Genomic DNA, 26,250 nt, shown 5'->3' on the forward strand with positions numbered 1-26,250 from the left:
TATGGAATACATGATGCAGCTCTTCTTTGTTTTACATTTTTTTAATCAGTATTTCTAAACTGATTTTATATTTTAAATGTACTCTTAAGCTTTCATAAAGTAAGCATTCCAGATAACTACATATTTAACTCACTGAAACAACTACATTATTTTAAATTAATCAGTGACAAAGGTTTAGTGTGTTCATAACAATATTAATTGCTTTTAGAAAAAGGGAACACTAATTTACTTTGTGTGATCTCCATAACAATAGTTTATGAAATTTCACCAACTTTAAAAAAATATGTTTCCAAAGATTTTAGGCATAACAAAGGATTTTATATCTTACTGAGGTACTGATTTTGCTAGAGGGTTATCTTAAAACTAGTTCATTAAATAGAAGTAAAGAAAGGGAAATTTGTTTGTCCAGCTATCTGGAAGGAAAGGGGTATTGTCCTCTCTTCACAGGGTCGGCTCAGGCTTTTTTGCTGCCCCAAGTGGTGAAGAAAACAACAACAACAACAACAACAAAAACGCACCGCTTCATTCCTTGGCGGCAATTTGGCGGTGGGTCCTTTGCTCCGAGAAGGACTGATGGACCCGCTGCTGAATTGCCACTGAAGACCTGGACGTGCCGCCCCTTCCCATTGGCTGCCCCAAGCACCTGCTTTGATCGCTGGTGCCTGGCGCCGGCCTCGTCTTTTCAACATGGGGGGAAGGGAGAAAGGGATGAACAGAAACTGCCTGTTCAGAACAACCTCGTCCTTTCTCCTCAGCTTTCCTCCCCACAGAAAGGCAGGGGTCAGCATGGGACCAGCAGTTCGAGGAGCTGTAGAGGGGATGTAGGCTGAGTGCAGGGATTAGCATGGAGATATTTTCTAAAGAGGGTGATAGACATGAGAGGGGCATGGATGTAGGGGATTTGGGGGAGACAGAAATGAAGCCCCTTAACACTCCCCACTGCACATCTAACACCCTGCTTTCCTTCCCACTTTTCCCTATTCTATTCCAATTCTCCCTCATATTCCTTGCCACTGCTCTGAACGCCCCATATCCCCTAAAACTCCTCAGAGACTTCCATCACTGCTGTGACACTGTCCCAACTTCTCCCTCCATCATGCCTATAGGTCTGACTATCCCCACACTCAGACTAGCTCCACCCTTCTCCTTGTCACTCCATGCCCCTGGCAAGCTTGGAGGGATGGTGGGACTGTGAGGAGTGCATGTACCAACTGGAGTCAGGGAGAGGCAGGAGACTGGAGATGCAGAGTCCCCACCCCAATTCTGGGTCTAGTGTACAAGGAAGAGTCGTGGCTATTTGCAGCATAGGAGGCTCGAAGAGGTGTGAAGTGGCCCATTCCTCTCAATGTGGTGATCTCAGCTGAATGAGACCCGCCCCCTGAAGATGGATGCAGCCTGAAATAATAGCTCTGAAATGTGTGAGCTATTTCATTCATCTCAGTGACTGCTCTCATCCTCCCACTCCTTCTGGCCTTTAGTATCTCAGCTCACATATAGTGGGGCAGGGAGCTTGCTCACATGGGGTGGTCAAGGAGAGGGGCAGAGCGCCCCCCAAACCCTGGTCCACATATGGGAGGTCCCTGCCTTCTCTGGGGCTGGAGGTCACTGGTGCCCCCCTCTTTGTGTGAAGTGTGTCCCCTTCTGGCTTCCAGCCATTGCCCTGAGAAATGGGGCTATGAATGGAAAGCATCTCACCTCACCACTGAGGTTGGCGACTACAAGGGGAGCAAGCAAGGGGAGGAGATAGGAGGCTTCAAACAGGCAGAATATGGGGCAGACAACACCCCCCCAATTTCTCCAGTCCCCCGTGTTTCCTAGCTCTGCACCAAAAAAGTTATGTTATAAACAGCTAGTGTTAGGGGGCTATATATCAGGAACCCCTTAAGTGACCCAGTAACCTGCTTTCCTTTGATCACAGTCAGTTCCATTGTTCAGGAAAAATCATCTCACTATCATGCCTGTCTTCTTCCTTCTGTTTCATTTGTGCTAATTTATTTGACAATATTTCTACAGTAAAATCAGAGTCCGCATTTGGATTTTTGAGCACTTTGAACAATATCACTCTTAACCCACAAATTTTGGTCTCAGGGCAAAACTTCCAAAATGAGCCCCTGCAGAATGCAAGGAGTGTGCACAAGATACATTCTGTGAAACTCTCAAGGGTAATAGGGTTCAAACTCACAGTGCATGGGTGCCACTTGAGTTCAATGATCACAGCCTCTCACCATGAGCCCTCCAGTTACAACAGCCTCTTACTTCAACAGAGCCCTAGTCTTTCTGCAAGTACATATTTTAGGGGGTATATCTCAGGAACCCCTAGATAAAATGACCCTAAATTTGGAGTATGTACACTACCCAACACCTCCATGAGGCGCAACAAATTTGAGTCAGCATCTGGATTTTAGAACACTTAGAACCATCCACCTTTAAACAGAAAGTGATGCTCAACCTTAACTAAAGCAAATCTACCACTCTGCTATAATATTGTAAATAAAAACAAAATTTCCCCTCCATTTTAGCCATACATACCCCCCAATAAATAAGGCACATGTTAAGAAGAATTTGAATGTAATGTTAGAGTGCTTAGACCTGTGTGAAAGCCTAAAGGGCTAAATTTTAAAAACTCAGGTCCTAAACTGCTCACGGCTCCAAAGGAAAAAAAAAAAGCTGTAAGACAAATTCTGTGTAACACTAAGGTACTTAAAAATATATATACCCATTTTCACATGCATTTACCTGATTTGAGTACACAAATGCATTTGTGTGTGCATATAAGAATACTTTCTACAGGCATAATCTAGAACTTAAGTTTTGAAAATTTGGCCCCAAAAGTATAAAATTCCAGAGCACAAATCATTGTCACTTTGCATCTTGTGTAAACCTTTCCAACAGTGTCAAGCGGATATAAAATGCTACTATTCTGACTTGGCAGTATTTTACAATCATTTTGCACTGTGGTATCTGACTATCAAAGGAGCAGTGACTTACTTGGCTCCTCTATGCTTGGTATTATAAGGGAAATCTCTATGATGGATCACACCTGATCCTGTACAGCTAGCAACTGAATTTCTTTCTTTTTATAATGTGACTCAGATCACTTTTGTGACTTTCAGTGTCTGAGCTCAGTTTCTGTATATCCCTGTCTGTCACTCTCAAAGACTATATAAGTTCTCAGCAATTAAATAATGTTCTTCATAGCTAAGATTCCCCATCTTTCAGTACCTGGGCAAGGAATTAAAACAAAGTAAATGAATCTCTCTTCCTTAAAACACCAAGTAAACTTTCTAGTGTTTTGCTTGAATTTTGACTTAAATTAAGGAAAGAGAACATAATCAGTTACTTTTTTTTAAATAGTAACTTGAGAGAATTGATACACTGAGCCATGTCTCAATACAAATAGTTCCTGACCTACCATAAATTATGATTGTTCATTTTTCACTTTGCCTAAGTGACTGCAGCAACTCAAACCTTATTTGTTTTCATTGTTATTTATGACAATTACATTTTAGACAACTTAGTTCATTTAATTTAAAGTCCCATCCCATTTAATGAAATACAGTATCTGGCACTTCTACTGCAAAATCCATTAAACATTTCCAGATTAGATTCTAACTTGTCTAGTGTATTTGCCTAGCAGAGTACAGTGAATCTTTGTGCTGTGTTAGTGGGCTGAGCTGCTGGACGAGACCAGGCTTTCTGACGATCGAGAATTTTCACATGAATTGCATACTATGAGATTGAGAGACACGGACCTTGCATGAAATCAGAGGAATATACTACATATTTTTACTGACTAACCCATGTCACTTCCATTACACTATGGATTGAGATGAAAAAAACCCTGCTCAAAAAAAAAAACCCCAAAACCCTTAGGAATTGTAGTTGTTTTTTGGAGGAATTCTTAGAGACCAGACATTGGTGGCCTCTGAAAATAAGAACTAAAGTGAGGTCTTTTTGTATGCTTCACATTTATTATTTGTTAAGCACCCACTGATAAACCTAGGACTTGTAATGGGGGTCAATGGGCCCTCTGGGATTCAATAGGGAATCCACTGGGACCAGAAACACCACTTTATTTAATGACATGCTCCCAAAGGTAGGGTGGGGAGAAAGGAAGAAGCCAGAAGGGATTAACAAGGCACAGATGCTTCCAGACCTCTGTTCTGACCATGGAAGAAGAGACGGCAGCTGTGCTTGGCCCAGGATCCAGGCAGGGAGAGCAGGTGGATTGTGTTTTAATAAGGAGCGCTTAGAAAGTAGGAGGTCGGAAAGAAACTCTCTAAGCAAAATGTTCACCTGGTAGTGTGACTAGTCTTTTTTCCCCCTCTTATGCATATTCTGAGATGAATAGAGACAGAAATAGTGACTAAGAAAGGCTCAGCTGTCTGAAACCCTGCAGGTCTCCTTGATAGGAATCTGTGTCTGTTGTTAATTACTTAAATAAAAAATCAACCTGGAAAGGTAGTTTTGTTTTGTTTTTTGTTTGTTTTCCTTCAGTTTTGAAAACACCAAGAAAAATGGTGTCTCTCTCTGAACTTGTTTTGGCACAAAGCGAGAGCCACCTGTAGCTTTATAGCCGGTACAAAACTAGAGAGAATCCCCATTCCGAGGAGTTCACAAACTAAGGGCAGGTCTTCACTACGGAGCTAAACTGGCGCTGCTGCAATCGATGCAGTAGCATCGATTTAGTGGATCTAGTGAAGACACGCTCAATTGATGGGAGAGCACTCTTCCATCAATCTGTGTATTCCACCTCAACAAGAAGCGGAAGCAATGTTGGCAGGAGAGTGTCTCTCGTCAACATTGCGTAGTGTGGACCACGCGGTAAGTAGATCTAAGCTATGTTTGACTTGAATTACGCTATGAACGTAACTCAAATTGTGTAGCTTAGATTGACCGGCAGCAGTAGTGTAGACCAGGCATAAGAGCCCTGCACCAATCATGCACTGGGAGACGCCATGTTAGTTCAGGGTGGATTTTTTTTTGTTTGTTTAAATTGTTTTTCTTCTCCTTTTGTAATATTGGGCAGGAGATGGAATCTGACTTTTGTGGGTTAGTGTCTGTGGACCTTCCAGCAGAAGTGGGTCTCTAGGAAGAATTTGCATGAGGAGAAGGTAGATCCTGTTGCACTGTGACTGTTAGTTTGTTCCATGCTGGGGGCGGGGCAGGAGGGGGGGCAGAAGGACTGTATGGAAGTAGCCCCAAAAGAGGAGAGAAAGAAAGGAGAAGAGATATATGAGGATACAAGTAAATACCTTTTTATACATGGAGAAGGGGAACTGTGAAGCATTCTAGTCAGAAGTTCTATAGCAAAGCAGAAAGACAGATTAGTTTTAGTGACAAAACTGTTTTCCTTACTCTAATAAGGTTCCTTGTTCAGTGTTAGAAGAAAGTGACTGGCTCTTTACCAATGCAACAGGGCATGGAGTCAAAAGCTGACATTTTTAAGCAGCATAAGTGAGTGCTAAGAACTGCACAGAAGAAGCCATTTGCAATGTACAACAACCAGTTTTATTAGCCTGCAAAACTCAGGAACAATGCTGCATATTCTTGCACACCATCTACTGGGGCTTTGTCTATTAACTATTTATATTTCTTTTTTATAGAACACGTTTGTAACAGTAACGAAAGGAGAATGCTAAAGTGCAATGTACTGCATGACTGTCAGCATGCTAAACCCACGGAATGGCCTGAGTGGAATTAGAGTTTACATACATTTTGAATCACAGTGACGCTTAACACTGTGCATGGAAAAGTACGAGTCAATCCACTGGCATGATGTGCAGTGTGAACTCATGGGAATGCAAGTCGCCAGCAAGAAAGTAATGGAAACCTGGTGCAAAAGGAGCAAAGACATTTTCATGGGAGAAAAGGAAATGTACTGCAAAAAATTCCTTTAAACCCCACTTATAGTTTTATGGTCAGAAATGCGGTAAAAGGGAGAATGCAAGATTGAAGTGTGCCCATCCACTGGAGACATGCACAGGAAGTGTAAGGACAAAAGTTGCTCTAGAAGCATGTCTGTTGTAGCAAAGGAATGAGGCAATGTCTGCTTCCTAGGATCTGTGTCTAAAGATGGCATTCTTGAACAGGCTTGAACTGTTAATCTCAAGCCTGCAGTATTACTGTGGTTTAAATCCAAAACTGATTAAGGGGCACAGATGACTGTGATTCTGGGTAGGGCTCAACAGCCCAGTGTGACTAGGGTTGCCAGGCATCTGGTTTTTGACTGGAATGCCTGGTCAAAAAGGGATCCTGGCGGCGGTACTGACCGGGCCATTAAAAGTCCGGTCAGTGGGGCAGCAGGGCTAAGGCAGGCTCCCTGCCTGCCCTGGCTCCATGCGGCTCCCGTAAGTGGCTGGCTTTTCCCTCCAGCTCCTAGGCGGAGGTGCAGCCACAGTGGGTCTGCACATTGCCCCCGCCCTGAGCACCGGGTCCCCAGCTTCCTTTGGCCGGGAACCATGACCGATGGGAGCTGCGGGCACGGCCCTATGGACGGGGTCAGTGCGCACCGCAAATTGCTGCCCGGCCATACCTCTGCCTAGGAGCCAGAGGGACATGCTGGCCACTACCAGGAGCCGCCTGAACTGCCACCCGAAGCCCGCATCCCGAACTCCCTCCTGCACCCCAACCTCCTGGCTCAGCCCTGACCCACCTCCCACGCCCAAACTCTCTTCCAGAGCCCATACCCAAACTCTCTCCCACAGCCCGTACCTAGAGACCGAAAGAGGTGGCTGTGCCACAGCATTCAGCACAGTGACAAGAGTGCCAATCCTGCTGTTTCCCACAATGAAAGAACTGGGTGAGGTGGAGAAGAATGGCATAACAGAACACATTTCTGAATGGATAGTGATGTGCCCTTATGGTGCCTGTATTTGCTTTTTAAAAAGTACATCCATATCTGCACAGACTTATAGAAATGCAGTGAATGAGGGAAAGGTATATTTTCCTCTTTGTGTAAGAGAGAATCTCCAAGTTAACTGGTCCAGTAATGATCACCTCACTAAGGACTTCTCTACACCACAATTTAATCTTTTTCTAACATGTTAGTTGTGACATGAATGTAAATCGAGTCTGGATAAGGAGCAAACGTCTCTGCTGGTTGCAGGGCCGGCTCCAGACCCCAGTGCACCAAGCGCGCGCTTGGGGCGGCATTTTGCCGGGAGGGCGGCAGGCGGCTCCGGCGGACCTTCCGCAGTCATGCCTGCGGGAGGTCCACCGGAGCCGCGGGACGAGCGGCTCAGGTGGACCTCCCGCAGGCATGACTGCGGATGCTCCACCGGAGCCAAGGGACTGGTGACCGCCAGTGCGCCCCCTGCGTCGTGCCACCGTGCTTGGGGCGGCCAAATTCCTAGAGCCGCCTCTGGCTGGTTGCATATAACCGTAGTGTCCAGCCAAGGATTAGAGATTTCTGGTACACTTGTGATATTGAAAGCTGTGCTTTCTTAAAGGATGTTATCAAAGTTGTTGGCTTGGCCCTGGCACTGTTGAGTGGAACTGAGTAGAATCTCTGCTAGGCCTTGCCTACAGTGTGGTTTGTAACTAGGTTAATAATCTTGTGAACTCAGTTACACACTATAGTGTAGATACAGCTAGGGTATTCTGTCAAGCTTTAATCTGCCATGACTCTTCTAGGCTGGCACTTTTTATAATGCTCTTTGGAAGAGATTGCTCTCATTATCACGAGCCCCGAGAAATCTTCCAAAGTAAACGAATGAGATTCTGGAAGGAGTGGCAATTAATACGGATGACATTTTTGTCTCTGGGAAATCAGAAGAACATAATGAGGTTAAAACAAATCCTGATGACAACTAAGGTTGCTGGACCAAAACTAAAGAGAAAAATATATTTGAGGACAAATCCAACTTCTACTCTTAGGGCACACCACTGATAAAGAAGGGGTGAAGGCAGCTTCAGAAAAAGTCAAAGTCATAGTTGAAATGCCACCACCTAAAAACATATAGAAATCCACACAGTTCCTCAGTACGATATAAATTTTATTCAAACCTGACTTCAAAAGGCCAAGCTATTTATAAACCTACTTAAAACAGATGGGGATAAATCACAGGGATATGCTTTTGAGGATCTAAAGCATCTATTGACCTCCTCATTATGTTTCCAAGTCTACAGTCACTTCAGCAGCTGCGGTCTTATTGAGTTGCTACTTTACTTAAATGAAGATGATCAGAAGCTGGCAACACATTGTTTCAGATGGCTTTTGAACAAATCTAGAATGCCCCAAAAGAAAAACAGAATATTTGGTGAGCATGTGGGCGTGCAAGATGCTTGCAGATTTTGCAAGATCTTGATAACATCCTGCTTGTGACAGACCACAAGCCACTTTTACCATTAATAAACATTAAAACCCCAGACAAGCATGCCCTTAGATGACAGATAATAGACTACTCCCTAGGGAAATTCCTTGTGGCAGTTGTGCATGAGGCGGAATGTAACAGCTGCCTAACAGCTGCACAATACGCAGCAATTTAGGGGTGAAAGTGAAGAATATTGAACCTTCATATACGCAGAATGGCATTAGAGTACTGGAGTAAGAATCTGGCCAGGACAGTTGATCAACAGCCTACTTAAAAAAAAAAAAAAAACACCAACAAAGCCGTGCACATTTTAAGAACAAATGGTTAATATCTTGGTTTTACATCTCCTTCTAAAGGTGGCAGCTCAGTGCCATCTGAGCATTGCCCCAGCGCCATGTCTAAGTATAGAGTCAGATTGCTAACTGAAATACCAACACCACTTCCTGCAATGTCTAGGAAGCAAATTCTACCCTGGTGTAAAAAGGTGCACTTTTTGGTCTGAACTTAATCACAGGACTCCCATCTTTAACTTGAGATCAGATGGGGCAAGGGTGCAAAATGACCATACCCCTTCCATTTGACTTTTACTCCTTAAGAAAATTCAAGGTTTTAAATGGGACTTACCTACATATATGTTCCTGAGAATAGCATAATATGTTATGTAATGAAAGTGAAGAGCAGCGGGAAGAGTAACATGTGCCTCCCACATGGACCTGTGAGCTACATTAATTTTTTCCATGAATAGCAAAAAACATGTCCAAGAAACATAATGAAGGAATGTGTCATCCTGTTAACGACTCCAATAACTTTTGACAAGATGATTTTTTATAAAGACGATTTTTTATGTTACTCTATACAAAGCTATTAAAACGGCTGAAATGACTACAGATGTGGTCAAACAGGAACCCCTCAAAGGGGTATCTCTGCTTTGCTGTCCCGTAGGTTCCTTCAGTGAAATAAAACTAAACTGCACAGACACATTCATTAGCAGTCGATCAAACATACTAATAGGCATATCATGCCTTTCAGCCATATTCTAAATGTGAAACCGTGTATTGCACTATAGAGTAAACTAGAATAAGCACACCAGTCACATATCTGTAAAAGGACGGCAGACGCTAAGGCCCAGAACCTCAAAGGTATTTAAGATGCCTATTTTCCATTGGCATAAGTTCCTGCATAATGATACACAGCTCATCTAAATCATCTTGCTGTCAGGTGTCTGAACACTGAAAAAGATACAGGTTAATTACAGCTGAGTCATAGTGACAGATGCATCTTGTTATATATAACAAGAATGTAAGTGGGGTTGGAATGTCTTTCCTTCTCTGAGATAGAGAGAATGAGGGCGTGGCACAGAGGAGGTCCTCCATGGAAAGTCTAAGGAACAGCCAAGCTTGGGAAGAAAGCCTAGATTGAGGTTTGTGTTTTGTTTTATCGTTTTGAGTTACCAATAAAGGGGATAAGTCTGGACTATATACAGAGTATATAGAATTTGTTCCCAGCACGGTGAGAACTTCACCAGCTAGCCATTCCTTGTAGCAAAATTGTACTGATCATCTGAGAGATGATCAATCAGTTTATAACTGATAACTCAATAAGCCATTCAACAGAATAATGCAATGTCCTTTAGACTACAATACATTAGTGTACAGTACGTTTCTAGGTCAGCACACCCTCTGTGCTGTACGTTGAAAGAAGACTTCTTTAATGCTATCTAGTGTCCTGAAAGGGAAATGCAAGTGATTTTAAAGTTCTGGCAATATCAGCTTTAATCAGCACAGCTGTCTAGTGTCATTTTCTGAAAGTCAAGAAAATTCAGTGGCATTTCCTATTTATGGCTCAATGCACGGCTCGTTGCACCAATGGAGCAGAGTTCACAATCCCCAAAGAAAAGTGAGTTCCTTCTAGTTGTCAGAACTGTGCTATCGTATAAACTTATACGCACCCTACAACTCATGGAACTACAAAATGGGTTATCTAACATAGATTTTGACTAATCCTATGATAGTATCACTTGTTTCACTGTTTTTTTCTGGGGGAAAAATTCATTGTTATATATGAAAAGCAGAGTTCACTATAAATATTATAAATAGATATAAAAAAAACCCTTCAATAATGTCAATTATCTTATAGCAAGCGGATTGATGGTATAGGGCACTGGTATGAGTATATGGCAGTTTTTCACTCTGACATTGCCTGTTTTAGTCTATTCCAGATTGATGGTGGCTGAAAATTATCACTATTTAGTGGCCTATGTCAAATGAGTTTGTGGTCTTAGCTCAGGCTTACTGAACCTATGTTTAAAAGCCACCATCTCAGCTGAAACGCTTGCTGGCACTCTTAGCAGAGAGGACAAGGATTATATCAATAGAGAGAATGAACTTTTTTCTTTTTTTAACTCTCCAGATGCTCCCACCAACTCAAAGTTAAGGCATATTAGCGAGGTAGTATAGTGTAATAGCTGGTTGGGGAAATTTCACAGGATTCAAAATTCATTGAAGTTTTGCGGTTCTAGTTTTTTTTTAAAAAAACACCTGTACAGAGTAGGGAATCTTGCAGTGGCACTGCCTTTGCTGCGCTAGAACTGTGGGTAAAAATCATCCTCATCAAGAGATGTCAAACTCATGCACATTGAACTCTAAATTCACGTATAAATATTTTTACTTAAGAAACGTAGGATAGTTACAGTTTCTCTAAACCAGCATATACTGAAAAAATGTTCAGAAGAGTTCTTACACAGGAAAACGTGCATGATGTGTGGAGGATGGGTTTGGTTTTGCATTATCTTATAGCATTATTGAAAACTCCAAATGCTTCCAAAAAGCACACAACCTAACAATAATGCAATAAACTTGTTCTTAATTATATGGGTCTCCTGGCTATTTTCAAGCATCTACTTTTTTTGTTTTTACAGTGCTGGAAGGAATGTGGACAACAGCCAAAGCTCTCCGGCCAGAGTCTAATACTTCACTACATTTACATGTCATTGAAATACTAACAGATAGGAAGCAACTGTTACCAGACCAAGTTGCACCTATTACAATTAATGCTGTTTAGTAATTGTTATTGTTATAAATGATGATAAAGGGAGAATTTTTACAAGTATTTGATAGGTTTAAATACCAAGGAAGGAGAGAAGTTTTTTAGGGCACTTGATTGATTGAATACCATCAGAGAGAGATCATATTTGAGTTAATTAATTAAAATAGAAAGGGTGTTTAGAATATGAGCCTGTGGCATTCTCTAATTAAACTAACAATTAGCCAGGAGAAAATGGAGATGCCAAGGGGGTTGATAAACTAGTCTGAAAACCTGGTACAAGAACCTTGTGTAGAACAAAAAAGGGAATGTAACTTCTTTGTCCAAAATTCAGATGAGGAGAAGCCATTTTGTTTGGGGAAAGCAGTAGCTGACTCCTACCTACTGCTTAAACATGTATTCATCCACTGATATGAGCAAATAACTTTTGGTCTGGTCCATGTCTCTCAAATGCAGACTGGTGGGCTAGAACACAGTTCAAATGTACTGCCAAGGTGACAGACAACTGTAAGGAAAGGAGGCAGAGAAATAAGCTTACTGAGTGGTGGTGTGACTGAGAGTATCATTGTCCATGTACTATTCAAGAAATTGCTTTCAGGTCTAAAATGGGACTAGGAAGATGGTCACACCTAAACAGTACAAACAAGGAGCACACTACCTGAAATGGGGGAAGCCAACTTCATGGGCTGAAACAGGTGGTTCTGGCAGACGGAAGTAGAGAACCTGTTGCAGTGGTACTAAGCCACATGTGCTATAATAGTGAACAAACCCTGTTTTACTTAAAGTGTTTACCCTACCTCACGAGGCTCTTCACCAGGCCTTAAATGAGATGATTTATTACTACTTCCCTTTGGCTTACTCTGATTTCCTCCGTTTTTGAAAACTTTATTTTTAAAAAGATACTTTGGACATAGGTTGTTACTGGGGCAACAACAGCAGCTTTTCCATTGGGACAAAGACAGTAAACTTCTGATGCCTTTTTGAGAAGCAGAAGCAAGTCAATGTGGTCTGGAGCACTTACTTGGTCTGTCGAGGGAGCAACAGGGTGATCCTTCTGAATAGGTGACACTAGCTGCAGGCAGTTGGATGCACCGGTGGAGGGCTGGTGCTCAAGAGGGTTGGCAGAAAGGAAAGCTCTGGATTACAGGGTATTACAAGGGCAGCGCTCCTGCCGACAAAGTGCTGTTCACACCAGTGTTGTTGTTGACAAAACTTTTGTCTTTCGGGGTGTGTGTTTTTTTAACATCTCCAAATGACAAAAGTTTTATCTTTCATTTGCCAGTGTAGACAAAGCCTTAGGCAGTTTTGTGCTGCCTTAGTGCCACAAAATAACTTCAGAACTGTCCTATGGGTGAGGATGCAGCTCCTGACAACAAGGAATCATTGGGTGGCATATAGCCAGTGTAGCAAATTCTATACTGCCCACTCCCCTCCATTGGCATTACAGGGCAGAGAGGGATCAAGTGCATGGTAGGTGGCTGATCTTGGGCTGCAGTAGCTAGGTAGTTTACAGAGGAGCAGCTGAAAATCTGTCCCACAACATGATGCCAGTTCTTGATAGAAATAATCATGTCCAGTCTCCTTCCACCAGAGGAAAGATTGGTGTCCCATGGGCCCAGATCCTCAGAGATATTTGGGAACCTAACTTGCATTGAAATCAATAGGAGTTAGAGTTATTTAGGAGCCTGAGGATCTGGGCCATAGGAACTTGAAGGAGTAAAAAGGGAGTAATAAAAACAAAATATAGTAATGACATTTATTACTAACAAACACTCTAAATCAGACTGTACAAATCCAGTTTAACCCAACCAAGGACTGGCAGAACAAGCAGCAGCTTTGCCTTGCAACGGACATGGTTTAAAGAAAGTGCTCTTTGGTAGTCTTCTCCGCGGGAGACAACGCAATTACAGAGAAGACAAGCTAGTGAAGCTCAGCTTTCAAACAACGTAACTACTCCACAGCAGCCACTTGCAGCTACAATTTGCCTCATATTTCTACTGCATTTTTCTGTTTCAACCAAAATTAAAGTAGTGTGTGTGGAAGGGAGTAGGGAATAATTCCAAACTTGTAAACACGTTGAAATTTTTTTTAAAAGTGCTAAAAAACATTATTTAGCATACAAAATTAGGGGTGTGCATTTTAAAAAATGAAATTACCAAATAGATTGTCATTTTTCTGCTTCTGAAATGGAAGCTGGGCAGTGAGTAGTAATTTCATACCAAGATAATATTACAGCTTAGAGATCTGAACACTTCAAATGTACAAAGTTGAAGGTAATTTGAAAGGACATGTGGAGTTTATGCTAGCAGAGGCATAGAGGGAGGCTTATTTTCTTGTCAAAAACAGGAGTGTAACTTAGACATTTCAAGTTATGTAGGAACAAGGACCCACAAAAAAAAAATCTCCTTCCAAACCTTGTGGCATCTGCTAGTGTGAGGAAATCTCACCTTACTTGAACAATGTGACCAAGAAATTCAGAGTGAGATCTTGAATGCAACCTCCAGCTCTGGTGATGATGTCTTTGTCTCAAAAAGAAAGGGATTTGGGGATGTGTTGATGGTAGTATTTTCTTCTTTAACAAAAAACAGGAAAAGGAATTGAAACTTCACCTTTTCACAGATTCCAAGGTCAGAAGGCACCGTTGTCATCATCCAGTCTGACCTCCTGTATAGCAAAGGCCATAGAACTTCCCCAGAATAATTCACATAGCAGATCTTTTAGAAAAACATCCAATCTTCATTTTAAAATTGTCAGAGATGAAGAATCTATCATAACCCTTGGTAAATTGTGCCAATGGTTAATTACTCTCAGTGTTAAAAATTTACAACTTATTTTCAATCTGAATTTGTCTAGCTTCAACTTCCAGCCATTGGATCGTGTTATACCTTTCTCTGCTAGATTGAAGAGCCCATTATTAAATATTTGTTCACATGTTGATACTTATAGACTGTAATCAAATCACCTCTTAACTTTGTCTTTGTTAAGCTAAATAGATTGAGCTTCCTGAGACTGTCACTATAAGGCATGTTTTCTAATCCTTTAATTACCTAAGAAAACTCTCCAGTCTCTTTGTATTTCTGATCTCCATTCTGAATAAGCAAAAAGCACTCCATTCTGAGATGGATGCTGCAGACACTTAGCATACTCAGTAAGAATTTAGGATTTATTTATTTTTTTAAAAAAGTGCCCTGGAAAGATCTAAGTGGGTGTGGGCCTGGCACAGCAGAAACACAGCTCTGACGTAAAGGACATCCGTGAGCATGTGCAAGATTGGCAACTATTGAGCATGTGCAAAAACATGTCCAGGCAAAGACCTGACAGCCAATAGTGTAGTACTGCTGAGCATGTGCAGTAATGGGCGGGGTCCTGTTGTGTTCTGGGAAGTGGGCAGGCACAAGCCCACTCACAGCTAAAAGCCCGCCCCCCCAGCCTAAGGGGAGGAGCTACTGAACCCAGGACACAAATGAGTATGGGGGACAACAAAAGAAAAAACAGAAACAGGCATGAGGGTCAAAGGGTTAAAAGTAGGGAACCTGAAGGGGAACCGATCAGAGAACCTGACAGCACCTCGAAGCTGTCAAGGGAGCCAGCGGACGCAGCCCAGAGGAACTCTGCCCAGATACGTGAACAGAGAGAGGAATGGAAATAGGCCCCACAGTCGCAGAGCACCCCGTTGGCCAACATCCTCTCCCTGGTGTTATAGATGGCCACTTTGGCCATCGCTAGGAGGAAGCTGATGAGGAGGTCTCGTGACTTCGGGGGTGTGCATAAACGAGAAGGTGTGGGGAGAAGTGCAGCCAGAACAACAAAAGTAGGTCCAGGAGGAGCTGGAAAAGAGGCTGCAACTTGGCACACAGGACCGGCTCTAGGCACCAGCAAAGCAAGCATGTGCTTGGGGCGGCACATTTCCAGGGGCGGCATTCTGGTTATCCTTTTTTTTTTTGAAAAATCCACCAATGTATGAAAAAAAATAATACATGAAGATCAAAAAAATCACTTTCTTCTTGCTGTAGGAACAGTACTGCTTTATCTGGTGGGTGGCCCATGAATTTGGCTGAAATTTACCTTTTGTCTGAGTGTGTATATGAAACAGGAGGGTGAGGAACTGTATTGTATAAGGAACCAGTAACTTACAAATAAAAAACACACAGTTTATCTATAGAAATATCATAATTTATTTTCTGGGAAATTCTTTCACCACATCTGGATTGGGGAATCCTTAAGAGCAAATCACAGGTGTTCCTATGACTTCACTGAAGTTGGAAAATTCTTCCTCTGGATGCTATTAATTGCCCATACAACAGATCCTATTCTGTTGAATGTGTAGTGTATTGAAGGTTGACTAAGTCTTACTCTTTCAACACAAAGTGAAAATATGGAGTCTGTGAATGAAAAGGAATTGCTTGTATTGATATGGAAAGTTGAGAGTATAACTTAAAAAGTCTTAGATTAGCTTGTGTCTACTTATAGGAGAGAAGCAGCTGATAAATGTTGGAACTGGAGTTCAAATGCATTTCAGCAACTAGCTTCATTCCTCCCTTGGAGGCAGCTCCTCTTTCTTGTTTGCTTTCTTGGGATCCCACTCTCTTAGCTAGTCCCAGGAGGAGTATATTTATCTGTACTTTACAGATGGGAAAACTGAGGTTCTGGGAAAGTAAGGCAGACATTTTCAAAATGGCCTCTGCTTATGCAATCATTGAGAGCAGCTGGGTGCTCAGCACTTCCAAGAAGAGGTACGTGTTTCCAGTTGTATAGCCAAAATCAAAGATCCTTTTTTAAATCTAATTGACTGGTTCAAGTGACTGAAACAGCAAGTCAGTCTCAGAAGAAAGCTTTCAAAGCAAATTCTCTTGAACACTGTGCTTACCACTATACCTAATCCACTAGATTATAGTGCCTAGAAAACAAGCCACATAACCTCTCTCTGTATTACTCTTCCTATGCCTTTGACAATTCAGGAAGTTTTGATTGGGACTGAATGTCACAGCTATTCCCTTCACGTATATAATATGTCAGACCATAAGCCTAGATATAAACACACCAAAAAATTGTGAAAGTAAAGGCTCTAGATTTGAACTTCGTGGTTTAGGCCCATCTCCTTTATTTTCACACACACAAATATCCCCCTTTCTCCCCAAATCAAAAACCAACCCCCCCCCCCCCCCCAAAACCAAAACACTCATAGGTAACACTTGTATTCAATGAAAAATCCAATGATTAAAAAATACACAGGAGACAAGGGGATAATACAAAACATTTTCTAATTGACAAACTGTTATCAACAGAGTAGTCCTAAGTAGACTTATATGCAGGTATTGCATTATCTAACTGTAAATTAATATTGGTAAGTAACCAAAACTATGAATAATGTAAATCAGTTTGACATTTTCCTGGTATGGCTGTAGCTTAAGCAGCTATTTGTCTTTCAAACCTGTCTGTTATCAGGCCTAGAGGATGACTAGATGTGTGTGTACACTCACCCACACCCCTTTCTGATGCATGTATTACATACTATTACAAATGGAGGCTGTTAGAGAGGAATGTCTCAAATTCCCATCCTTTGTAGATATGTTTTTATTGTGGAACTAGAGTTTGCACCCACACTGCCAGTCAACCATTCTCCAATATGCAATGATGAACAATCCGGAGTGAAAAAAATACACCATAGCTCCTAAATCTGGCCATGCATAGAAAACAATTGTACTGTATGCGTGCAGCAGCCAAAATAATCCTCAAAAGAGTCTGCAATTAACTTCATTTTTTGAGTTAGACATTGCTGCATTCACACAGTGTTTTTTAATCAGAAACAAAAAGCATCATATAAAGTCTTGCTATAGCCCCCTTCTTGAATGTTGTTAGCAAGCTGAATGTTGAGAAATGCTAATTACCCAAAGCGCAGGGAGGGAAGCAGTTTAATGGAGCTAGCTCATTCTGTAAACAAAGTTGTGTATCTTGGATTCCACAGCAACTGCATTGGAAGCATCCTTTGAACTATGGGAGATAATAAGTGATAAACCATCTCAGTGAGCAAGAAACAATGTTGCAGTTCAAAAATTGTTTATCAGACTAATATAACTCAACATAAATTGCCACAAGCCAGGATGGGTTTTTTTAGCTTTGTCAGTGTTTATTATTTGGGATCTCACTGTAGCACGCTGGATCCTGCTCAATTCCCAACTGGATTATTCAGACTCCTGTTCCAGGGCTCAATGCAGAAAGAGCAATTTCAAGGAGGCCTGTTTGCTCACAGTTAGAATTATTTGCCCAATTACTATCAGACAGACTGTTTAATCACCAGTTTAGAAAAAGGACAGGTTACAGATAACTCAAAAGAGAGGGAGCCCACAATAAACATGTCAAGGTTTTCCCCTGTCTCACAGAAGCCCTCTTCTGTTTCCTGATTTAGACTGGAGCAGGGAGAGCAGGGTCTAGTTGGATTTTACTATTTTAATTTCCACATATAGTTTTTCTTTCTCCTCAGTTGCTCAGCTGGGAACTCTCTGCCCCCTTCTCCAGGACTCTCACGAAATTTACCAGGAAGCATCAGCTTTATGGACGTGCTATAAGCCAAATTAAGATCACTGTGCTGCATCAGTTGCTTGCCGCTCTAGTTTAAATTCTTTGTTCCCTTCTGACTGCAGGTTAACAGACATCATTCCAGACTTTAACTAATACCAGTTTTTAAAAGCTGGCCTCAAGTCGCCCAACGGGCAAGTTCTGTACATTGTACATTGTATGCAGTCCTGCATCAGGGGTGATGCAGAGCTGCCATACTCTATGGGAACAGCAATTCCTCCTCTTGTTGTAGGCATGCAAAGGGAATATGTACAAATGCACACCCCAGGCTGGTTTCTATTTCACTTGGGATGACACAGTGTGATCTCTCTGTGTTGTCAGTCAGCTCTTATGCCCTCCCACTTTGGGGTGGATTGTACTATTTTAAGTACTTATATGGCCCACACTGCTGTAGTATCTTGACACCTCACAATCTTTAATGTGTTTATCCATATTTTCCAGATAGGGAATTAAGGCAGAAAGAGGCTAAGTCACTTGCTCAAGCTAACACAGAAAGTCTGTGGTAGAGGAGGGATTTGAATACACATCTCCCAACACCTAGACTAGTGCCTTAACCACTGGACCATCCTTCCTCTTGTGTGCCCAGGGTAGGGTGACCAGATGTCCCGATTTTATAGGGACAGTCTCGATTTTTGGCTCTTCTTCTTACATAGGCTCCTATTACCTCCCACCCCCTGTCCCAGGGCCGCCCAGAGGGGGGGGGGCAAGAGGGGCAATTTGCCCCAGGCCCCGAGCCCCACAGGGGCCCCCACCAGAGTTTTTCGGGGCCCCTGGAGCGGGGTCCCTCACTCGCTCTGGAGTGCCCGGCAAACTCTTGTGTGGCCGGGCGCAGGAGCTTCTGCCGCTCCCGGTCTTCGCCGGCGGGGGGTCCTTCCACTCCGGGGCGGAAGGACCCCGCTGGCGACTACCGAAGACGGAGCGGGACCCGCGCCGGTTCAGCTCGGTCTTGGCGGTAATTGGCGGCGGGGCCCTCCCGTGCCGGGACCCGCCGCCGAAGGGCCCCGAAGACCCGCGGCGGGGCCCCCCTCCGCCGAATTACCACCGAAGACCGGGCTGCACTTCGGCGGCGGGGGGGCCCCTGCCGTGGGTCTTCGGGGCACTTCGGCGGCGGGTCCCGGAACGGAAGGGCCCCCCCGCCGCCGAAGACCCCGGGCCCCCGGAATTCTTTGGGCGGCCCTGCCCTGTCCTGATTTTTCACATTTGCTGTCTGGTCACCCTAGCCCAGGGCTACTAAGAGAGGAGCAGTCCTTGTGTTCCCTTGAGTGCTGAGATTGCTATTCTGCCTGATGCTTGTGGGGTGGATTCAAAGGCAAGAGGTTTCTTGTGTTCTCTCCCTACACCCCCATCCCGCCCCCCACGTACCCATGCAAGGCACAATCTTACTCTCAGTTAACATGACATTTCAGTGTGATCCAAGCTGTTCTATGCAGTGACGTGAAAGTCTGACTACTTCACCTCAAACAAGGCAAAACCTATAAGGAATCTAAATATTTTGATGACCGGCTCTACCCAGAATGTTGGAAAACTTCCACCTCCCCGCCCCTCCCCCCCTAAAAAGCTCTGGAAACAAAACATTTTTAGAATTCCCCAAAGAACCTTCTTATGCAAGGGCTAAATTTATTAACAATTTGTGTAGGAGAAATGTTGCCAATCACATGGCTCAGTGGTCAGAAAAAAAATATGATGGCAGTGTTGTTTTGGCTCAATCTTTGGCACATTTTGTTGTTGGGATATATATCCTCACAGTGAAACTTTTAGGCCATAGGGCTGGCAGGCTTCTCCCCAGCACACATAAATATATTAACTGTGTAGGCCTTCTCCACTGCCAAGAGTTTCTTTATCCTGCTCTGTAGATGAAAGGACGAGGAAGCTACAGCTCTGCTTTGTATCTTTCTATGCAGGCAAATGTCTCCTTTATCACCAAGAAATACACAAAGATTCAGCTACGATTTAAGGCTGGGAGTGGTTGTGCTGAAACTCAAGTCACAGCCCAGCACTGCAGGCAGTCAGCAGCTGGCTGCAAACCTCATGACCACTGGAGGCAGACAGGCAGTCATTGAGTGCTGAACAATCCTGAGCAGCTGTGATACTGGCCTGTGAGCCTATATTCAGGTGTTGTCAATTACTTAACAAAAAGAAAAATCTAGCAAGTAGAGTCACAGCCTTTAGGCCTGATCTGGATTTCAAACCCCACAGTTAAAGGGCCCAAATTTTCAAAAGCCACTAGTGACTCTGAATGCCCAGCTTGAGACACCTGGAAGGAGTGTGACTTTCAGAAGGTGGGTGCTTAGCCCTTCCTGAAAATCAGGCCATTTGAGTTGTCTTAAATTTGGGCACCTAAAGGCATTGGCTACTTTTGAAAACATGGGTCAGCATATTTGGTTCAGTCCATTATAAAGTCAGTGGCATCTGGAACATTTAGATCCAGATACAGGTTTGAATTGCAATTACCCTTACAGTTCAGGGAGTCTTAATTCATGTCCATCTTACATAGTAGCTGAGACATCTGGTGCAAATTCAGCTCTAATTCTTCAGCCTTTAGTTTGGTGAGTAGCCATTTGACTTTAGTGGGATACTTGCATCTGCAAGTTCTATTCCGCATGAGTAAGGATAATAGAATCGGGCCCATTAATGGCAAAATAGTAATCAATAATGTTTTAATCCTAAGAGTCTAAATGTTCAGAAGCTAGTCAGGTGTATGCAGTGCCAACAGTGCACTTTTTCTTGTGCATTATAGAGGGAGACAGCCCACGCCTGCCCCAAAGAGTTTAAATCTAAGATGACTTACAATGAGAGAAATGTTTTGGAAAAAAGCTTTGCAAGTTTCTCCTTCCTCTGCTGTAGGTTTAGGTTTAGCTTTAGTTAGAACTGTTCATTCACATCAGCTTAGCTGAAAAACAGCTTCCCATTTCCACAGCATTAGTTTAAAAAATAATATAGAAGAGGGAAAGGATGTACCTGGTTTCAAAACAATTAAAATTCTGAAATGGAAATGAACATACAGCTACTGTAACTGCAGCATTAATAACAACTGTCTTTACCTCAACAAGGGGTTAGTTAAGATTTGAAAGCATTTAAAAGAATGTATTGAAGTGCTGCATTCCCACTTAAGTAAACAAGTATCCTAAAGATCATTTGATCTTTGGAATATTTCATGTCAGTCCATCTTCCCATCAACTGTATATCTCTGCTAGAGTGGCTAAAATCCCCTTACGTAAGGATGTGTCTCCACCCAAAACCGGTGCAAAAGGCTGTGTGGACATTCTGGTTTGGGTGTCTTATTTGGTTTAGTTTAAAGCTGTTCCTAAGTGATGTAAGCTAAACTGAAATCAGCCTGGTTTAAACCAAAATCAGTGTCCACACAGCCTTTTGCATGAGTTCAACTCAACAGGTTTAGAATAACACCTGTTGTTAAACTGGTGCAACTCCGGGTGTAGGCATCCTGACCTCTTTTGGCTGAGAGGTTTGTTCTTAAATATAGAATCTGTATTAAAAACAGTGGGTCTGATCCTGCGGTTATTGAAGCCAATGGGCTTCCATAGCAGCGAGACTGGGCCCAATCCATACCAAGAAGAAAAGTGTCGGTAGAACTAACTCTTACACGTCTTAAAAAGAAACCTTCTGTAAGCTGCAAGGAAGAGAGCCTATTCTCAGAATAAGGTTTCATTAATGACAAAGCATCATTTAGTTCCACATACTCTTCAACACTTTTTGTATTTAATTCTGGTTCTGCACATAAGCTTCAATGGGCACAGGATCAGACCTTTAATGGTAAAGCTCCCACTGACTTCATTGACAGAGGATCAAGCCCTACCAGAGCTTTATTACTTGAGTAGGAAAGAGAATATCCTGAAAGGTGCCCCAGGAAAAGGGAATGGGAAAGTAAGTGTAAATAAAGGACGAGTCTGGGCAGACCCACAAGAAATATTTAACATTCCTTGCTCTCCACAAAGGGCAGGTCAAGGAAAGGGAATGAGTGGTTGGGATGGAGCACATGCCACAAATATTTTTCAAATACTGTTCAGCACAGTATATCTGGTCACATAAACATCCACAACAAATAGAATGAGTTTGTTCTAGAATGTGGCAAACCTTCTGGGTAATTGTATATATGCAGGATTGGGTGAAACTATGTAGAGAAGCCACAGAAGTTGAATTCACGGCTGTATGTTGAACAGACAGACACAAACACTGAAAGCTGTATCCTGAGCACCAGATGTTTTCAAAATTGAGCAGTTGCAGTACATCTTGCAAGAGTCCCAGTCAAAACAATATCTATAGCCATGTAATAGGTGCACGTATAAACCCCAAAGGGGTTTTCAAGAGTCAAAATTGAAAAATGTCAGAAAACCTTTAATGGCAAATGAAAATGACAGATATATTGAGCCAGATGCTGATCTCCGTTACAACACTGTGAAATCCAGAGCATCTCCACAGATGTCAAAATTCTGACCCATTGTACAATTTATACTAAATAAAATCAACAGGCCCTGATTCTGATATCACTTATCCTGGTGTAAATCAGAACTAATTCCCCTGAAATCGAAGTGGGTGCAGCAGTATAAAACTGATGTGAGATCAGAAAAAAAATTATAATTCTGTTTATGCTGAAATTCAAGACACACAAACATTTTTAATAGTAGTTTGGCTAAAATGTGTTTCCAACAAGCTGAGAAAACCAATTCAGTAGAAGCGAACATGCTTTTGCCATTTAAATGCTTCTGTCACTATTGCTATTCACCAGCAGGCCTCCCCCATGCATTGGGGAGCCTCTCACTGCCTGCATTGCAATACATGCATATTGGAAACAGCTGCATTTTACTAAGGAAACCACTTTAAAAAAAATGTAAACTGCACTGTGCAAACAGTGGCATGGGAAAGAGTAGAACAGCAGCATATAGCTCAGTGGTTCTGAAACTTTTTTACTGGTGACCCCTTTCACACAGCAAGCCTCTGAGTGCAAACCTCCCTTATAAATTAAAAAACACATTTTTTTATACTTAACACTATTATAAATGCTGAAGGCAAAGTGGGGCTTGGGGGTGGAGGCTGACAGTTCATGACCCCTCACATAATAACCTTGCGACCCCCTGAGGGTCACAACCCCCAGTTTGAGAACCCCTGATATATCTGAAAAAGCAGAGTACTTAACAAGGATAAAGTTAAATCAGAAAAGCTATGATCAGGATGCCTTGTATAGATGCTATCAGATAGCATATTCAGGTACCAATCACGTGATTCAGGGTATTCCAACATAGCAGACTCAAAACTCCATGAATTTACATTAATAAATAACCATGTAGTTTTCTCATCTGTTTAGGAGGCAGCCTTTGCTCTCCTGTTCCCATAGAACAAACAGGACGGTCATGTCAAATAACCACTGAGTCTCTGGAGAGGATGCCATGGTCATCCATATAGAGGCCTTTTGGGCCTGCATGTTGCTCTCCAGTCTACTCTGGTCCCCTTGGCACCACGGCTTCTGCAGACCTGTGCTTCCAGAGGCATCACCAATTAGCCACTTCTCTGGAATCCCCCTGCAGAGTATAAGGAATAGGCTGGTTTCTCTTCAAATAGTTTGTAAGCCCTCTACTGGTGCTCACTGGGTTCTATATTTTAGAGGCCACCAGAAACCAGAGAGAGTGGCAGTATGTAGCTAGGTAGGCAGGCCTTGCACATTCACGCAGAGTTAGTAAAACAGTTATTTTGGACCCAACTGTGCTCTGGTGGCTTCTTCATATTATTTTTATTGTGTAAAGATCAAAAAGACACCACACTGTCTATAGAGGAACTCAACATCACAGGAAGTGGGGTGGGGGGAGGGTGGAACTCTAATATAATTAATTTAGTAACTTCCTCAAAGTGTGCTGGGGAGATGCTGCTGCAAAACCATCAGCAATTAGCACCTTCTTGTGAATGTTCATTTCTTCTGTTAAGGTGCAGTGCTGTGCTAGATCATCTCAGCAGGAGCACCAGCCGGCATTTTCTCTGGAAGGGGCAGAATGCCTCCTGAAAGGCCCCAGCATGCAAAGGGAGCCCAAACTCTGTTACAAGGGTGTAGAATGCTCTTCCTTCTGGGCTGGCTCCTGCACTGGAAGGCAGAGCCATGGTTCTATGTCTCTGGAGCCCCTTGAGCTCCTAGGAAAGTAGGGAAGGGTGCGCTGAGCATTTGGACTAGAATTCTTCCCACCTCTTAAGAGGATCATGCAAGAATGAAGGAGGCTTCTTAGCCTCCTTCCTTTCCACAGCCATGTAGCTGAATCTGACCCTAGCATGGCATTAATGGCCTATTCCTGTTTCCCACATTCATCCATGTGCTATCTGAGTGCCCTACAGAAAGGTGATAGCTCTAGGATAGTATGGGTTAGCTATAGTACCTGTTTTTCCTTTAGTTAGCTCCAGCAGATATTTCCTTTTGTGTGCAGTTTAAAGCAGCTTACTAGTTAGAGTGGTTGGTGATTTAGGGATAGATGAACTTCCTGGAGTTCCGTGTTTTGTGAACCTTGGGAACTATTTTTGTGGAGATTGGAGGGTTCAGAAATCTTGCTGGAGTTCATGAACTTGATCTTCCTGTAACTGAAACCCATGTTTTAGTCAAGGGTGATTCAATATTTAAAATAAACGTTTTCCTTGCTAACGGGAAAGCCTGTTCTATGTATAAGGGATAGAATAACACCCTCCCAAAACCCATGTGGCAAAAGTGGGTGGCCTGTACACTAAATGCACACACACACACAATCAATTTTCTAATTAGAATATTTTTCTTCACCCCTCTCTTTTTTGTCTCACAGTCTGTCTCCTTTCTCCCTGCCTGATCTCTTATCCTGTTGCACATGACTTTTCAGTTTATTTTTTTAGTTTCTGTCACCTTTCTGTTCCCCTCCCCCTGCAGTTTCCTTTAAACAGAAGGTGAACCCTGTAATGTTAGAGTTCAGATCAAATTTAAAACCTACCATCTTTGTGGGATCATATGTCCAATCTTAAACTGTTGACATAAACATGATAATAAATTTAGGCTTAAATCCATCCAGCTCATAACCTGAATTAGCATCAGCACCTGGTATACTGAGTACTGGGTATCTCCACAGAGAGGTCAGGGTAAGAGATCCTCTCCACCTCAGGCTGCAAAGTGACTGTGGAGGTGCTCTGCCACTGCAGTCTTAAGTCACCCCAGCAATCCTAATGTCCTACGGGTTGATAGGGGATCCTTCAGCAGAGACTGAGTTATGCACTGTGCAGGGTGTGCTTAAACCCTGAATAGCCCCTATGCATCCTGCAGCCCTCTTGCACAATGGAACTTCATTGATTTCCTTTGCCAAGGGCTCTTTCATCTCACAAGGATGTTCCACTCTCAAACTATATCTGGAATTCCCATCAACACCAGTGGAAATTCCACTCACAGATCAAGGGCAGTACAATCCTAACATGCACAATCATCATCCAAAGACAGTTTTGTACCAATTTTGGTTTATAAAGTCACAGAATTATCCATCATCTAAAGGAGATAAATCATTAAAAATATGCTAGGACTTTAGGCAGGAAAATGTAAATTACCGGGTATGACAGAGTCTGCTCCAGATCAAGTTCTTTCCTTTGATCTTTGGAAAGATGGTTATTAACTAGCAGGGTCAATGCTAAGACTTCTGCTGGAAAATATGCACTTCTCAGCCACCCACATAACAAATAGTCACTAATCCATTTTACTGCCCAAGGCAACCTCATGGACAGAGGTCTTCAGGTGATCTGGGTAACATAATCAGCGTAGGAACAAATTGACTATAAACAATGACAATGGTCATTTTGCAGAACACCATTAGGACCAAATTTTTTTAAACTTGAATAAAATGGGCTAAATTCTGCTAAGTTACCTGGGTGAAAACCCACTGACTTCAACAGGAATTACACCTGTGTAAGGATCCACCCACACTATAGCAACTAGCAGGCTGGAGGAGGAGGTTACAATGTGGTAGACTCCCAAGTTAAACCAAGTTTTGAGCTTGCAGTGTTGGTAGAAATGAATGATGCTCATTGGGCTCACAGTACAGCCCTGATAAAGTGCAAAGACTCTCATTGGAGTCAGAGTGAGTTCCACGCATATAATGGAGGGTGGGCGAGGGCTAGGGCTCTAAGGCTGTTCTGAAGTTCAGAACAGGTTGTCCCATCTATATGGCATATGACTTAAGTCTGAAACAGTGGAGGACGACCATATTACAACTGGGTCCCACAATACACTTGCTGCTTTAATGCAGACCAGACCAAAATGAGGGGAGAATTTGGCTCTGTCTCTTTTACATCCAGCAGCAAGTTAAATCTGTTAATC

At 42.7% G+C, this 26,250-nt stretch overlaps 1 long non-coding RNA gene across 1 annotated transcript; it reads left to right on the forward strand.

Moving 5' to 3' along the window:
- The first annotated feature begins 9,632 nt into the window (after nucleotides 1-9,632).
- Nucleotides 9,633-11,416, forward strand: LOC120400837. The gene is made up of 2 exons (XR_005596104.1): nucleotides 9,633-9,735; nucleotides 11,233-11,416. It is a non-coding gene; the product is annotated as an uncharacterized LOC120400837 (long non-coding RNA).
- Nucleotides 11,417-26,250: the final 14,834 nt, after the last annotated feature.

Source organism: Mauremys reevesii, linkage group 3, assembly GCF_016161935.1.
Source record: "Mauremys reevesii isolate NIE-2019 linkage group 3, ASM1616193v1, whole genome shotgun sequence".
NCBI lineage: Eukaryota > Metazoa > Chordata > Testudines > Geoemydidae > Mauremys > Mauremys reevesii.